The sequence below is a fragment of the Sardina pilchardus genome, chromosome 21 (genome assembly GCF_963854185.1).
Source record: "Sardina pilchardus chromosome 21, fSarPil1.1, whole genome shotgun sequence".
Lineage (NCBI taxonomy): Eukaryota > Metazoa > Chordata > Actinopteri > Clupeiformes > Clupeidae > Sardina > Sardina pilchardus.
Window position 1 is genome coordinate 26514810 of NC_085014.1, and position 13109 is coordinate 26527918.

The 13109-nt window shown below is 39.9% G+C and overlaps 1 long non-coding RNA gene across 1 annotated transcript; it reads left to right on the top strand.

Moving 5' to 3' along the window:
- The first annotated feature begins 10438 nt into the window (after window positions 1-10438).
- On the top strand, window positions 10439-12733 carry LOC134068903 (uncharacterized). Its single transcript, XR_009936733.1, has 3 exons — window positions 10439-10894; window positions 11378-11399; window positions 11619-12733. It is a non-coding gene; the product is annotated as an uncharacterized LOC134068903 (long non-coding RNA).
- Window positions 12734-13109: the final 376 nt, after the last annotated feature.

Consider the following 13109-nt stretch of genomic DNA (forward strand, 5'->3'; position numbering starts at 1 on the left):
GTTGTATTTGATTAGCACGGAAGGAAACAATGGTACTCAGTCTCACCCATAGCATCCCCCATGTGATCCCTAAAGGAATAACCCTTAACCTGTCGACCTCCAAACATGTGACTACTCTCAAATGTCCTTAACCTGTCACAAACTGGGCAACCTATAAAAGGGAAATCAACACATTATTCTGGGAGTTATTCTGTTGTCAGATGCTCCCACACTGTAGGTGTGTAGTCTTCAATCCTCTGAGCTGGTAATGTATTTTCATTCTCTGACTGTTTTGTACGACAGCCTAAGTAATTCCTTTAACCTGTTGAAGTAACTTTCACACTATGCATTTAGATGTACTTCTGTAATGTGTTGGATGAATAACTTGCACCTGTCCAATAAATTGTTAAACTCTGACCCGCATGGCTTTCTTGCGGCAATTAGATATCCTTTGGGTTACGGTGAGCCACAAGGAACGGCTAGGATTAGTTCTCGTGGCCGTACAGGCTAATCAAGTGGAGGTGGCATGCTATTAGGAGAACTGACCATTGTATTATACTGTGATGGATCGCTGATTTTATTAGTAGTCTGGGATTAGGCATCTAGAACCTTAGCACACCCTGAACCCTCTGTAGCTTTGGTAAGATGTTTATTTCCAGGTGAGCATAGCGACCCAGGTCAGCACTGTAGCCTCTGACCGGTCCACAACTAGGATCATTACTTGTGTTTGATACCTCTCGAATTAACCGGCCGAGGAGGGCCTGCGCAACACTATCCCCGGAGAAAACGAGTCTAATTAGCAAATGGTGATGGAAAGCACTCATAGTATGAATTGACGTTCATATTGCAATATTTTGGGCGTCTGCCCACCATGTATAGTAATAGTACTTTGTAACAGAAACCTTTCCATATTTAGCGAGGTCAGAAATGATTAGGTTTACAGAGGTTCTTAATCCATTGATATTTTCAACAGTGCGCGGATGCTTCACGAATTTCCTTCGACCATTTTCCTGTTCCCTCATTGGTTCAGAAAAGTGACGTCATTACAGACTCTTTGCTTTTTTCGACACTATTGGATTAATTTCTTTCGTTTTTCCTTTTTCAACACAAAATGGAATTACGACGACTATTGGATTAATTTCTTACGTTTTTCCTTTTTCAACACAAAATGGAATTACTACGTCTATTGGATTAATTTCTTTTGTTTTTCCTTCTCACCACAAAATGGAATTGTCTTTTTCCTACATATTGTAACCAACAAGCTGTTGTGCCGCATTTTTGCTGTATTTAAAAATGCTGAAGTAAAATACTATTTTAATCCAACGTCCGATTCTTTCAGCTTGTATTCTGTTTTGGGACGAGGCTATCACTTCCCAAACAGGATGGCAAAGATAACGTCTCTCTTCTGTGATTCTTTTCTATTCTTTCTAAGTCTTAGTTTAAGCCTTGAAACTAAGCACCTCTTATAAATGACTTGAGTTTCAGCTGTTTAATGAGACCGAATATTTTACGTGTGAGTTAACTGTCAGGGCCTTGATGTTCCACTGCCTTCTTATATACTAAAAAGCCTGGTTATTCTCCTGGAAGACTTGATCACCTTCCTCTAGACAGTCCGGGGGTTTATCTGTATACATAGAAGTCTTAGGTTATTGACATCACAGAGGTCGGAGCGTAACCTAACCTGATAGTAGGTGCCTGGTATTATAGTTCAGCTATAAGATTCGATTGTGGTGGCCGGTGTACGTGCGGACAGCTGAGGGCTTATCGTACAGGCCATCCTTTCAACTCCAGGCAACAACACAATGTCAATGGCAGCCCTTCGCGTTGCATATGAACGCGCGGGGACACCTTCGGCTTCCGATATTGACGCCAGGGGGTTTGGCATGCCTCCTCTTTCGACGAGTTGGGTGTGAGACCGTGTTGGATGAGCTATGCGCACTTGATAGACATCTGTGGCGCCCAATGAACGGATCTGGGCATTTTTTCAAATACGAGAAAATGAACGTCTGGTTGCCAGACCATTTGAGAAGTGGTAGGCGCTAGCCAGGCTAATATTGACCACTTTCTTACATTTACTGTATACAATTAAATACATTCAGCATGGACTTTCATGAAAGATACTGTATCAGTGTTGAATTACTGTAGGCCTAATCCCAGTCATATTGATTTGCCATTGTTTTCAACTGAAATCTCTATTTTTTTCCTGTCTTCACCCTTTTTTCTGAAATTGTATATTTAACTGTAATTAACACCATACATTTCGCTTAAATCACTAGCTACAGTATGTTGAATACAGTTTACAAGCTATTTTCAACAGTATGATTGTATCTATTATCATTATACAGAATTTTCAGAATACAGAATATCTGTTTTTAATATGGCTTAAAAATGGAATGGCTTTTAGAGAGACCTATTTTGTAGTATTTTGAAAATACAGGTGGGTATGTGGCATTTTATTTGGAAATACATTTTGATATCCACAAACTATACTGTATATCCTGGAGTGTTGCTTACATTCAACAAGTATCCCTGTGGTGCTCATCAGTTTGAAGATCCAACAAATCTTCAATCTTGTAGTGAGTCTGAGGCACTCAAAAAGGTATTTTTATATTAAGCCTTTATTAAACTTGGCTATCCATTAAAAATATGCATTTGATTCGTGCACATACTATACACACCAACCTCAAGTTTCTTCAGAACTTTAAACATTGAATTGGAATGTGGTTGCCCCATGTGTCGTTGATTTAACCCATCAATCATTCCATAGGAGCACATGGAACCGGTTATGTGGTTTTCCTTGTAACCATGTAAGAGACACTTTGTACTGCTGACAAGTTCAGTTTTGAGAGCATCTCTGATACAGCATTTAGGCTCTGAGATGTAACAAGCAGGTCAGCAGCATAATTGATTATTGTTCAGCCTTTTACCAACTCCTGTGCCTCTGTTGTTTTTCTCTCTCCCTCTTATTGCTGGGGGTGCGGCGGGTCTCACACAAATGGTGGGCCAACCGCCAAGTGATACGAGGCCATATCGCAGTTGAGCTAAACACTAAAGACAAAATCCCCAACCCAGACCTCGACCTTGAACATTCAAGCATCCTGGACATACAGTAGTATAGCATGACCATCCCACAATATCCTATGGCGTTTCAAGGCAGCAACATTCATTATACATTTCTTCATTCTCATATTGTGATTCAAATGATCTAGTGTGACGTTCTTGTAGCCTACCATAAATTATCTCTTTCATAGCCACGGTTTCATGGAAATTGTCAAAACCCTACAGCTCGTTAGGCCTCATCCATATGCTGTCACAATCATCTCACAATCATAGGTTTCAATAGTTTATCACCATGTAGTCTCAAATCCTAATATCAGTCAATCATTGCGGTCACCATTTGTCAATTCACCAGCCAACCTTCATGCTGCAGTATGATTGTATCTATTATCATTATACAGAATTTTCAGAACACAGAATATCTGTTTTTAATATGGCTTAAAAATTGAATGGCTTTTAGAGAGACGTATTTTGTAGTATTTTGAAAATACAGGTGGGTATGTGGCATTTTAAGGTGGGTGTGGCATTTTATTTGGAAATACATTTTGATATCCACAAACTAGTACTGTATATCCTGGAGTGCTGCTTACATTCAACAAGTATCTGTTTTAAAAATGGCTTAAAAATGGAATGGCTTTTAGAGAGAAGTATTTTGTAGTATTTTGAAAATACAAAAATACAGTATTTTATTTTGATACATTTTGTATCTGCTGTATTTTACAGCTTATTTTGATACATTTTTAAGGTGGGTATTTGGCATTTTATTTGGAAATACATTTTGATATCCACAAACTATACTGTATATCCTGGAGTGTTGCTTACATTCAACAAGTATCCCTGTGGTGCTCATCAGTTTGAAGATCCAACAAATCTTCAATCTTGTAGTGAGTCTGAGGCACTCAAAAAGGTATTTTTATATTAAGCCTTTATTAAACTTGGCTATCCATTAAAAATATGCATTTGATTCGTGCACATACTGTACACACCAACCTCAAGTTTCTTCAGAACTTTAAACATTGAATTGGAATGTGGTTGCCCCATGTGTCGTTGATTTAACCCATCAATCATTCCATAGGAGCACATGGAACCGGTTATGTGGTTTTCCTTGTAACCATGTAAGAGACACTTTGTACTGCTGACAAGTTCAGTTTTGAGAGCATCTCTGATACAGCATTTAGGCTCTGAGATGTAACAAGCAGGTCAGCAGCATAATTGATTATTGTTCAGCCTTTTACCAACTCCTGTGCCTCTGTTGTTTTTCTCTCTCCCTCTTATTGCTGGGGGTGCGGCGGGTCTCACACAAATGGTGGGCCAACCGCCAAGTGATACGAGGCCATATCGCAGTTGAGCTAAACACTAAAGACAAAATCCCCAACCCAGACCTCGACCTTGAACATTCAAGCATCCTGGACATACAGTAGTATAGCATGACCATCCCACAATATCCTATGGCGTTTCAAGGCAGCAACATTCATTATACATTTCTTCATTCTCATATTGTGATTCAAATGATCTAGTGTGACGTTCTTGTAGCCTACCATAAATTATCTCTTTCATAGCCACGGTTTCATGGAAATTGTCAAAACCCTACAGCTCGTTAGGCCTCATCCATATGCTGTCACAATCATCTCACAATCATAGGTTTCAATAGTTTATCACCATGTAGTCTCAAATCCTAATATCAGTCAATCATTGCGGTCACCATTTGTCAATTCACCAGCCAACCTTCATGCTGCAGTATGATTGTATCTATTATCATTATACAGAATTTTCAGAATACAGAATATCTGTTTTTAATATGGCTTAAAAATTGAATGGCTTTTAGAGAGACGTATTTTGTAGTATTTTGAAAATACAGGTGGGTATGTGGCATTTTAAGGTGGGTGTGGCATTTTATTTGGAAATACATTTTGATATCCACAAACTAGTACTGTATATCCTGGAGTGCTGCTTACATTCAACAAGTATCTGTTTTAAAAATGGCTTAAAAATGGAATGGCTTTTAGAGAGAAGTATTTTGTAGTATTTTGAAAATACAAAAATACAGTATTTTATTTTGATACATTTTGTATCTGCTGTATTTTACAGCTTATTTTGATACATTTTTAAGGTGGGTATTTGGCATTTTATTTGGAAATACATTTTGATATCCACAAACTATACTGTACTGTATATCCTGGAGTGTTGCTTACATTCAACAAGTATCCCTGTGGTGCTCATCAGTTTGAAGATCCAACAAATCTTCAATCTTGTAGTGAGTCTGAGGCACTCAAAAAGGTAGTTTTATAGAAAGCCTTTATTAAACTTGGCTATCCATTAAAAAATATGCATTTGATTCATACACATACTGTACACTAACCTGACTTTCGCCAGATCCTGTAGTTCGCTGTCTGCTTCACACAAGGATCTGGGACTTCTCGATAGGAGATGTATTTATGAAGGCGGGTCCTTGTAAAACATCCTCGCATGTGATTTGATAAACCACTTGCCTGTTATCTTGAATGACGTGCTAGGCTTCTTCAAGCTCTTGCCAAACCCGGTCGGAAGAAGAGTAAAAACATCCTTGCCACCAATAAATGTCTTCAAAACTATTCTCTGTTAATCTTTTAAAGAATGAATACTCGATAGATTCGACAAAACGGTTGAAATAGCAGAATCAATGTCAGCACAAGACTCCTCGCTGCGTGCCGCCATTGTTATTTGAATCAAACACTCGCTTCGGCGCTCCTGATTGGTTGATCATTTTTTGATCACTGGAACGAGTTTGGATTGCCCTCGCGTCCAGACCCTTGTGTGGAGCTCAGCGAAACGCCTCTGGTGGAGCATGGCGGAACTACAAGGGTCTGGCGAGAGTCAGGCTAACTGTACACACCAACCAGTTGAACTAAACAGCAAAGACAAAATCCCCAACCCAGACTTCAACTTTGAACATTCAAGCATCCTGGACATACAGTAGTATAGCATGACCATCCCACAATATCCTATGGTGTTTCAAGGCAGCAACATTCATTATAGTCAATACATTTCTTCATTCTCTATTGTGATTCAAATTATCTAGTGTGACATTCTTATAGCTTACAATCAATGACCTCTTTCATAGCCATGGTTTCATGGAAATTGTCAAAACCCTACAGCTCGTTAGGCCTCATCCATATGCTATCACTATCATCTACGTATATCACAGTCATAGGTTTCAATAGTTTATCACCATGTAGTCTCAAATCATAATATCAGTCAATCATTGCGGTCACTATTTGTCAATTCATGCTGTCATTCTAATTTATGACCTGGTCAGATTACACGATTTCAGCCCGATTTTGACGTGACCGACAAGTTTACAGCGTCGTATCCGATTTCAAATGGTCAGGCACGACATCGAACGCGGAGTGGATCTTATAATGTGGCATACTTCACGACTTGCGATTTGTCGTTCACAACGTTCTAAAACAACCCGACAAAAAGTCTGGCTTGTCAGAAATTTGACGGGAGTCGTATGACGCGACCGATGCTTGCGGTGTATGTGGCCACTCTCCCGACCAAGACGCGGAGAGGTTTTCATGGTTCTAAAATCGTATAGTGTGACATGGTAGATCGTAAACGACAATCGTGAGCGACAAAAAAATCGTATAGTCTGACCATGCCATAATGTGTGACTTGAATTCATCATTGTTTAATGGTGAAATTCATGGGTCTCTCCACTGTAGGCTTACATTAGCTTACTAATCTAGTTATGGTTTGTATATTTATGGTTTTATGTATTTCATTGTTTATTGTTTCAATATTGATATTGCTATTTTACTCAATTTGTAGGCTACCCACTATCATGCTTAAGCTTAGTTAATCACTAAACTAGACTATTCATTGTGTAATCACGTTGTCATCATGAGTCAATTCACGGCACAAAATCAATTTCCTCATTATGGGATGTGGATTTATGCTGTACATCTTGGCCTACAGTATGTTCACATAGCTATTCATTTGTTCAGTTTACTCTAAAAGCTTGTTGTACAGTATGTGCGAAAGTTAAATGCAGTCGTCATATTTTCATGTCCCATATCTGTTAACCCTGGTGCCATCAGCGCAGCATGGTTGTGCTGAATGCACTTATCTTTCATCATGTAGAGCTGCTCCACGCCAGATGGGCGATTGTTCTCATGTGCTGGTTTGCAGTAGGCCACTTGGAAACAGACCGGCCTGGTTCAAGTTCGCAGGCATTTGTCTGGGTTCTCCCAGGCTAATGCTGGCCTTACACTGTAGCCTCTGATTCATGAGATTATACAGTTGGTGACTAAATTCCAAGGTTGGACAGAATCATGAGAGTTGTACAGGAGCCACGGTGTGCTCCCATCAACTGAATAGTTCAGTGTGAGGTGCAACTCATAGCGGTTTTAAGTCACTCCAAGTTAGTCTCTTTTAAGATCGTAGTCTTTCAAAAGAAAAAATAATGGCCGGGTTTCCCAAAATTGTTAAGAAGCTCTTAAGTGCTAAGAACTTCTTAGGAGCGTTGTAAGAATGTTCTAAGAACGCTCCTAAGAAGTTCTTAGGACTTAAGAGCTTCTTAACGATTTTGGGAAACCCGGCCAATAATTGTACAATCTTCAATGTAAGAGGGCATTCTCATAGGTTGCAGGACCTTTAAGATCACGTCTATCGCTTGACCACGCTTATAGTCATGAAATCATTTTCAATCGTATATCATCACCATTATAACTTTATCTTAAAGGGTAACTGCACCCTAAAATATGTTTTTTGAGCTGTTGATTGATTGAAAATATTCATAAGTGGTGAACTATACTATTACCAGGGTTAATATTGACAAAAAATCGTGTTTCTCGACAAAAGTAACATTTCGTATGATTTTGTATTGGAGATATTGCTCTCCGCGCCCTCTACAGGTTGAAACATGCCATGGCATGTTGGTCCAAAATACTATTGGAATGCTGACGTTGTCCTGCACTTCTCGTCCAACACTATGGCTGTGTCCAGAAGTCAAGCGTGCACGCTGGATAGTACCTTCTTTCCAGTAGCGTCTTAGTTAGCTTGCTCCTCAGTATGGCCCTTTCCGAAACCAGCCCCTAAATCCTAACACTACACACTTCCACTTCGTTTGCGCGTTCACGCGAGGGTCCGCCACATTAAGTATCATCCGAAACGAATTTTGAGTCGAGTGAAGTGCCTAGGGAGAGGGGCTACCACGCCTCCAGGAGCAAGTCAGCATCGATGCTGACTTGAAACGCAGGTGCAACTGTTTTCAAGTGTTCGTGCAGCTCGTGAATCTCCCTGCCAGTTGTTTTTTGGTCCGTATGACGGCATTTACAGACAAAAGCGTGATTTAAGTTACATTGTAACAACTCATGTTCAGTTTGATACTCAGTAAAATGTGCAAGATCGTACAGAAGTAGGCTGTAATATTTGAACACATGTGCAGGTCGCATTTACAGCACTTTTATAATTTGATGTTAAATAAAGCATACAATGCAACTCCTCACTCATAGTAATGAAAGGAGAGAAGAGGGATGTATATCCTAATACATAGGGGTGTCCAGAACATCTTAATTGGCGATTTAATATATATTGGCTTCATCATTTCTATGAAAACGAATATGACGTCAACTTCCTTCTCCCTTCAAGCGCATCCGAAATGTAGCGCTGTTTTAACCCCCTAACCCTTCAAATGCGAGTGTTCTCCGCACCCACGAGTGGACTTGAAAAGGAAGTTCACTCGCTAACCGAGTCGAAGTGAGTAGGGATCCGTTTCGGAAAGGGCCTATGTGTCTCTACCTACATTAGGACAGCACTAACTAGTTGGCGTCACCTGACTCGGGGAGGGGGGTTTGTTGACGATTTGCATGACGTGTGGAGCTTGACCTGCGCTGCGCAATGGATTATGGGATATCTGAGGGCAAAAAAGATGCATTGATGCACGCTTGGAAATCACGCCAAACAAAGTACCCAACTAGTGAGAGCGCTTGACTTTTGGACAGTCTATTCTGACGTAACTTCCGGAAAATGCACACTGCCCAGCGTGCGTACTGATGTTTCAGACACAGCCTATGTCACCGGGTCGTTACAAATTAGGAACACCCAACACCTGCTGCCCTGATGATTAGCCTACCTGTGATAAGCCATGCACTCATTCCCAGATTGACACAAAATCACCATGGTTGATTGGCTGCAGCAGGGCTGCACTCCCTTCCAAATTTCAGAACTTCCTGCCCATTTTTAAAGCCTTTTTCACAAATGTGAAGTGGGTGGAGTTATGGGGTGAAGTTACTCTTTAAGTTTTAGTATTTTCAATCAATCAACAGCTCAAAAAACATATTTTAGGGTGCAGTTACCCTTTAAGTATTATCTAACTGGTGTTAACTTTCCGGCTCGTGAAAATCCTTAAGAATATCATAGGCCTACACAGGGCTGTACGCTAAGCTTTTTCACTAGGAGCACAGGTGCTCCTTAATGAAAAAGTTTAGGAGCACAGAAAAAAATTTAGGAGCACTATGAAATTTCCTTGAAAACCTTCTTGCCTTAAGCAGGATACAGATCATTCACAGCAGTGGCAATCATAGTCTCTGCTCAAACCCTACACACACAGAAAATGGCTTGTCTTGTTTCTATTTCATATTTTGAATTCAGACTTTGTATACATTTTGTTAACAATTTATAGCATTTTAGGATCTGCATAATTACTTATAGCTTAAAATATTCAGTAAACTGAATACTTCATATTGATTACACTAGTCTTTAATGATATTACAGGGGTGGTGTGTAGGTCTAATTGAGTGCCTATCACTTTAAGATGTACGTGAACATAATTAGGTTTCATTTGGTTTTAGGAAAAGAGTCAAGCATAGTTCAAGGATTACGGAGCCCCTTAGGTGACATGAAAAAAAAAAATGAAGATTGAACATGAAGAAGAAGGAAAAAAACGTATGTACTTTTGCGGGATCTCGCAAATCTTTTGCGAGATCCCGCAAAACTTTTTTTTATCTACTTTTGGAACTTGCTGGGGCTGGGCTTCCTACTTGACCCCAATAGGCCCACATAGCACTACCGCCAGATGGCAATCATATCAGAGGGCCGAACGAGCAAACCGGGAGGAACAAACATCCGTTAAATTCTGTCAATAATTGCATAAACCTTTGATCATATTGTAGCGCCGAGCGTAGTTGCATGGTGATGTTCCTGTATGGTGTGTGTGTGTGTGTGTGTGTGTGTGTGTGTGTGTGTGTGTGTGTGTGTGTGTGTGTGTGTGTGTGTGTGTGTGTGTGTGTGTGTGTGTGTGTGTGTGTGTGTGTGCATGTGTGCGTGTGTGCGCGCGTGTTTTCGAAGGGACAGACAACAGAAATAGTGGTGTGTCGGTCGCGAACGAATCAGTTCTATCGAACGGGTCTTTAACCCTTTGTGGACGGCCCATTGAAATATGGTTCGATTTCGAACCATGACGTGTTCGCCGTGTTTGAATCACGCATTTAACCTCACCGATGAAAAAAACTATGTAGATACGTTGTCAACAGCTAGCCAATCACTGTCAAGTAGTTTAGTTCGTTTTGATAGCCTATTGGCTTAGTTTTATGTCATTTTACATCTTGTGATTGCCCCGCCTCCGATACTTCCGCGTTCAGCTCATTCGCGGCTGTTCAATGAATAAACATGTCGGACCATACATATCGACAAGTCCGTTTTTCAGCTGCTGAGGTGGCAGAAATGTGTTGTCAACACATAAATGATGACAATAGCAGTGAAGACAGTGAAATAGGTGGCTTATCTAGTGGAAAAGAGTACAAGTTGGACCGTGAACTGGATGAAGACTTTCGTGACTCTGACTCCGACGACGACTAGCTGCTACGGCGACAACAACGTGAGTAAACAATAACGTTCTTGAAACTCAATATTGTATTTTACTACTACTTACACTACTTACAGCTTCATAAAACATTATATTTTCGTGTGATAACACTCTGAGTAGACTGTGCCTTTTGTATGGTGTGTTTTTTGTCTGTCACAACTGAAAGAAATAGCGCCTCGTGTTTGTTTATTTTTGATCGCGCTTTATCTACTCGCGGGTAAATTATTCGCTCTTTGCCAACATTGTAGTGTTGCTAGCATATTCTATGGGCATGTCTGGATGAAGAGCTGAATATAGTATGGAAGGAATAAATAAATATCAGTGTTACTCATTCTGTTTAGTTCCAGACATGTCTATTTGTGCTCCCTATAAGAAAGTAATGGCATATAAGAAAGACATGCCTAGTAGGCCTAAGTAGCAACCTTCTCTGACTGAAAGTAGCCTTGACCTAGGTGTTGAACATTGAACTTGTTTTTTTTTTCTCTCAACTTCTAGACAGAAAGCCTAATGACATTTAGTAAGTAAGCAACCTTTCTGCTACAACCTTTTCTGACTGAATCTAGCTTTGACCTAGGTTGTAAACAACTTACTTTTTTTCCCATCTCAACTTCTAGAAAGAAAATAATGACATGTAGTCAATAGCAACTTTTCTGCTACAACCTTTTCTGACTGAAATTAGCCTTGACCTAGGTTGTGAACAACTTGTCTTGTTTTTTTTTTTTATCTCAACTTTTAGAACTCAACATTCTCCTGGTTCTGCCACCGACTCAGAGGAGGATGACCCTGACCCTTGAACCTGAAAGGACCAGAAGGAATGCCAGAACGACCGTGCCCAGGGAGAGCTGCACATCCAGTGAATCAACCTGTTGTCCAGACATATAGCTATGATGATCCAGACATGCTCAACCAGTTGCCATCTGTCCGTCCTGTACGCCAGCCTGGTGTTCACCTAGATGTACAAGTAACACGAGGTACCATGACCAAAGCCATAGATTTTTAAAAACTTTTACAGATGCCCTCCTGCTACAAATGCACCTACACAAATGCTTATGCTTGGGAGGAAATCCTCAGAAAGCCCTATTATGGTGGTACAGATGGTACAAGGAAAGAAACCAGTCCAGATGAATTGGCACGACTGATGGCCCTTGTAATGTTTTGTGGTCTTGTCCCAGTCAGTTCTTTTTACAGATACTGGAGCCCCAAAACCATGTACCATGGCCTGTGGGCACGCAGCATAATGTCAAGAGACCGGTTCAAAGCATTGATGCCAATGCTCCATGTTGTAGATACTGGTGCTGAAGATGAGCGTGATAAACTGTGCAAAATCACTGGCCTGTTAGAGACTTTCAAGGTGACGTGTAGTAAAGCACTTTACCAACCATTCCAGCATGTTGCTGTGGATGAAAGAATCAAAACATAGTTTATGCTTCTATACAAAACCCTGGGGAATTTGTCACTGATCATATTCCTTACTGGTACGGGTACTGTTTATAGTGATTGACAAGAGATTATTGTTTATTGCACATGAAAGCAGGAGGCACTTTCCATTACCATTGATCTGACATTGAGTGTTCATTCACTATTGATTGTTTATTGGAAATGCACTTACCAATGAATTTACATTTATTGTTGACCATAAATAAGACATTTTTTTAGATTTTATTGATTGCCTGTTCATAACATGCTTTTTCATCCTAAATAAGAAGCACTTTTTTAGTTGATGGTTGACTTTTTGTCCATTGCTGCTTATGTTTATTGATTGTTATTTTTCGTGACTTGATAAGTGCACTTCTTTATTGAGTTACCACATCTAAAAAAAAAATGACTGAAGCAATATGATTTGTAATAATTTATGTTTGCAAATAAATCAACTAAATACCATCAAAATAGATGTTGGGTGTCGTGGTGGTTTCCAAAAAAAAGTTAGAATGTACTGTACATATTTGGGTTATTTAGGTGCAACTTTTCGTTGGTCACTAAAAGGTTAACACTTTCTTTTCCATAAGGATTTGTTTTATCTGTCCTAAAGTATAGTGAAACATACCATATATAGCTCTGTCTCATGGATATATGGCCAAAATAACTTATTTTGACCATTCTGTCTGGATTTTGAGGTCAAATGTCAAATCGGGCAGTGAAGACATTCTACTCTGTAAAGATTCTAAAAATTTCTGCAAACGTACAGGACATAATGAATTGACCATAACTTTTGAGCAGAAAGTGATAA